This window comes from Nannospalax galili, unplaced genomic scaffold, assembly GCF_000622305.1.
Source record: "Nannospalax galili isolate Female #2095 unplaced genomic scaffold, S.galili_v1.0 scaffold5069, whole genome shotgun sequence".
NCBI lineage: Eukaryota > Metazoa > Chordata > Mammalia > Rodentia > Spalacidae > Nannospalax > Nannospalax galili.
This window is the reverse complement of record NW_008358835.1, coordinates 75,759-80,447: the sequence shown is the minus strand read 5'-3', so window position 1 is coordinate 80,447 and position 4,689 is coordinate 75,759.

Here is a 4,689-nt window from a genome sequence, read left to right as displayed (position 1 = left end):
TCAGTTTTGGTATTAGATTGTCAGATAAAGATTATGTGAACGAAACTAATTATTCCAAAAGAAAAGTTTACTTTTAATTGCCTGTTATATAATTAATTCATATAAACAATATGCCAAAAGACCCCAAACAAGATTGCTCCTAAAAATAGAAAGTAAAAACTATGGTAAAAGAAAACAGTTTTAGATCTTCTCACTTAATGTTTGATACATTCAAATACAGATGTGTTTTCACATATGTGTTTTAAGCAATCTAACAAATCATTCAAAGCAGTTCCTGTTTGAGTGCGTCCCACATCAGTAACCAGTGAGGTCATGCTGTCATAGCGTCATGGATAGGGGGTTTCCTATTTTTCAAGGCAATCCATTTCGTTTTTAGAGAGCTCTGGTTCCTAGATTTTTTTCTCATATTGAGCAAAATGATGCTTTCCTTTGACTTGCTCTGTCATTTTGAGTCCACCCTTTTAGTCCTTGAAAACAAGTCAGATTCCTGTATTTGTCTTTAAGTGTGTGACTGCCATGACCATGATTTTCATAATGGCTATTGTCAAATTTTGTCTGTGACAGCCAATCATGATTACCCTGGCCACCTCTGTTGACTCACTCCACAATATCTGGACTTTAATGTAGTAACACATAATTTAACACACCATCATTAATTCATATAGCTAAAATATTTATGTTTAGTGTTGCCTAGAGCCTCCTTTATGGGTAAGGATATATATGGACTTCTTGTGGAAATTGTTAATGGCCAAGATGGAGATTGCCCTCCTCTGAAGTCAATTACAATAATTGGAAACAAATGTCAGGGAGTTATAAATGCTTTAAAGCACACAGAGTTAAAAGGTAAAAACTGAGTCATGTTTGGGAGCTGGAGAGATGGCTCAGTGCTTAAGAGCACTGGCTGCTCTTCCACAGGATCCTAGTTTGATTCCCAGCACCCATGTGGTGGCTACAACCTCCAGTTCCAGGGGATCCAACATCCTGTTCTGGGCTCTGTGGGCTTTTCAGGACACTGGTTCACTTGCATGCACTTACATGCACGTAGACAAAACACGCATACACACAAATTAAATAAATCAATTAAAAAGTTTCCAAAGTGAGTCATGTATGAATTCTTCGTTTGGTGTAGACAAGGCACAGAGAAGGAGCAGGGAGGGAACAGAGCGACTTCAGTTACTTAAGTACCTGTAACAGTTGAACAGAACTGCGTTAATTATACTAAATCTAAATTTCTCAGGGGGTCATATTTTTCCTTTTCCTAAATGTAAAAATGACAGGTATTCAGATACAGTCACAGTAAGTTCTATCCACCAGATGACGCTGTTAAGTTTTCAGTTGCATGCATATCAGCTCTCTTTTTTTTTGAAGATACACTATATTTTATTTATTTGTTTATTGGTTGACAAGAATTTGTTAATGGTTGTCTCACTGATATGAATAATTCTTTTTTGCATTTTATTTTTAATTTTAAAAATTTTTTAAATTTAATAACCACATGATTAGAAGAAGCATTTCATTACAGCTTTAACATATTCAATAACACACTCCAGAGGAAGGATACATCTCTTTCAAAAGTGGCTGTAAATTTTTAGGTTCACAGTTGAATTAATACAGTCATACAATATTGAACTCAGTATAAACCCTGTAAGACATAAAATTGAATGAGTTTTTACCCTTTAAAGAAGATCTCCATTTCATTTTAAGATATGCTGTTTCCTACCTTTTTAATGCTACTAACGGTTAGATGTTTGCACATGTGTCTTTAATCTCCATGTATCTGATTACAACTAGTCGCACTCTGTTATACTCGGATCCTTGGCTCCTGAATATGGATATAAAGTCATCTCATCTTTTTTTAGTGTAAAGTTTTAGTGCATTTCATACAATAAAACTTAACCATATTTAGACCCCCCCCATCTGCACCCAGCCTTGGATTTTAAGCATTCTGTCATATATGTTAAGGCCATCCCACCATTTATAAGGTACAATAAAGTGAATCTGAATTTCTAACTGGTAGGGTCAAAATCTAACTCTGAGGAAGGCTGGCAAGATGGCTTGGTGGTTAAGCACACTTGTTGCATAAAAATAAGAAGCAACTTGTTGATATTCTCAAATAATTCTGAGCTTGTTGTATTCTTTGAAAATCTCAGCATGTATACAATGAATATACATCATGTCCATCACTAACTCCCCCCCTCGCTCCAGCTCCCCCTACATCCCCCAAACATCTCCCAACTTCATGTCTTGTTTTTTTGTTCTATATAACCCACGGAGCCAATCAGTGCTGTCCATATGCACACAGGAGTGGAAACATCCATTGGTACATGACAGTCTACCAGAGGCCACCCCACAGAGAAAAGCGACTCTCATTTCCCAAGCAGCTATCAGTAGCTCTTCAGCTAAGGGTGTGGCCTTGGGATCCCCTTCTGGCTCCATGCTGGGACTGTTATGTACAAGATCTGTAATTAAAATTTTTTTTTACTGTGTGAAATTTCATGCATGCATATAGTGTGCTTTGAGTAAATGTACCCCACTTCCCTCCCTCCAATTCCTGCCCCATCCCCCTCACTACTTTTCCCTCCCAACTTCATGTGCTTTCTCTCTCTCTTCTTCCAATGAATATTTTTACTGAATTTTTGTGAATTTCCTACATCTTAATCATATTTAGACTCCCTCCCCTACTTGCCCCTCCCACAGCCCTCCCACAGTATTTCATGCATTATGTCATTAGTAAAGGCCTACAGAATCATGTTTGTGTACCAGACGCCTCTCAGTATGAGTTCACCCATGGAACCTATTAAGCCTATCTAGTGTCATTCCCTTAAAGAAGATAAACTCTCTCCCTCACCCAGCAGTGATCAGCTGCCAATAGTTCCTTGGCTAAGGGCAGGGCCTTCTGCTCAGTTCCCCAGTTCTATGCTGTTTTTAAAAAATATTTTGTTATTTTTATTTTATGAGTGTATTGTCTGCATGTATGGGAGTGCACCTGTGTTGTGCAATGTCGTGGAGGTCAGAAGAGGGCTTCAGATTCCCCTTGGAACTGGAGTTAAGGATGGTTTGTAGCCGTCATGTGGGTGCTGGGAATTGAACCTGGGTCGTCTGCAAGAGCAGTCAGTGCTCTTAACCGCTGAGCCATCTATGCAGCCCCTCTATGCTGGTTTTTGTCTCCTTGAGTTTGCATGTGTTGTTTGCATGCTGTCACTGTTTCTATAGTTTATATGACCAAGTTCCCAGGACCCTGTAAGACTCTGCTTCTTTATGGTTATGCCCCACCCCTGGCTATTACAACCTCAACCCTAAAGTGATGTATCTTCAATACCTACATCTCTAGACCTAAGGCTCACAGAACATAGTGGAGCAAGGGGTAGAGAGAACACTAATGCATCTCTCAACTCTCACCAGTGAAGCTTCCTCACAGAGGGCCATGAACTTAGAAAGCTACAACTTAGAAAGCCAAAGTGTAGAAAATAAGAGGCTGCAGAGTGCATGTCCTTGTATAAGACTCCTATAATAAACCTCACATCTCCTCTTTCTCTCTACATCGCCTCTCTCTCTCTCTCTCTCTCTCTCTCTCTCTCTCTCTCTTAAAGCCACTGAGTTCATTTAGTGCTGCCTGTACATACATGGGGTAGGGGCATCTACTGGAGCATAGGTAGACTTTCAGGGGCTGTATTCCTGAAGAAAACTCACTGTCTCCTAGCAGTCATCAATTTCCAATAGCTCCAACAGCTGCCGGGAGTGGGGTAGTCTTGTTGACCATCACCCACCCCCATGCTAGAATTTTGACTTGATTTTTTGGATGGTCTTAAGCCTGCTATCACAGCCACTATGGGTTCATGTGTACAACAGTGTTGTCATATCTAGAAAACATTATTTAACTGCAGACCTTTTCTCACTCTGGCTCTTACAATCTTTCAGGCCCCTGTTCAGTGGTGATCCTTGAGCCTTTGAGGAAGGTTGAGATACAAATTATGAATGTCCCATGTAGAATTAAACACTACATATTCTCCTATTCTCTGTACGTTGATGAGCTGTTAGCCTCTATTAATCACTGTCAGTGGCAAAAATGTTTCTCTGAAGAGGGCTGAGGGATTCACTAATCTATATGTACAAAGATAACTCAGAGGGTAGCTTAATACGGTGTCCATTTAGCAAAATAATGGTATTGGGTTCTCCTCTAGGGCCTATGACCTAGCCAGTTACAGATTTGGGGCCCATTTAGTGGTGCCAGGAATGAGTTCTGTTTTACAAAGTCAGACTTAGATCCAATCAGAACGTGATTGAATACTCAATAATACCACTGCACCAGTGGGCTTATGTTGCCAGGTCAGTCATTACTGACAGAGTTCACAGATAGGAAGAAAGATTGTTGAACACTCTTCTCCCTTGGTAGTATAAGTAGAAATTTCCATTACTATAGCAGCTAGCAAGTAGGAGTAAAGCTCTATGTTAGTAACGGCTTGACTTCTCCATGTCCTATGACTGAAGTATGTGGTGTGTTCAGCAACAGGGTCTTGCCATCAAGTTCTAGAGAGTAATCAAGAGCAATGGAGATAGCCTATGTTTGGAGTGGTGGTTCTATCGGAATCCACTGACAACTGGCTCAAAAAGTGGTAAGCCATATCTTGCACTGGGCTTGTTATTTGACAGCCTATGGTATGTAGAAGAATCATTGTCCCTTGTTATAGA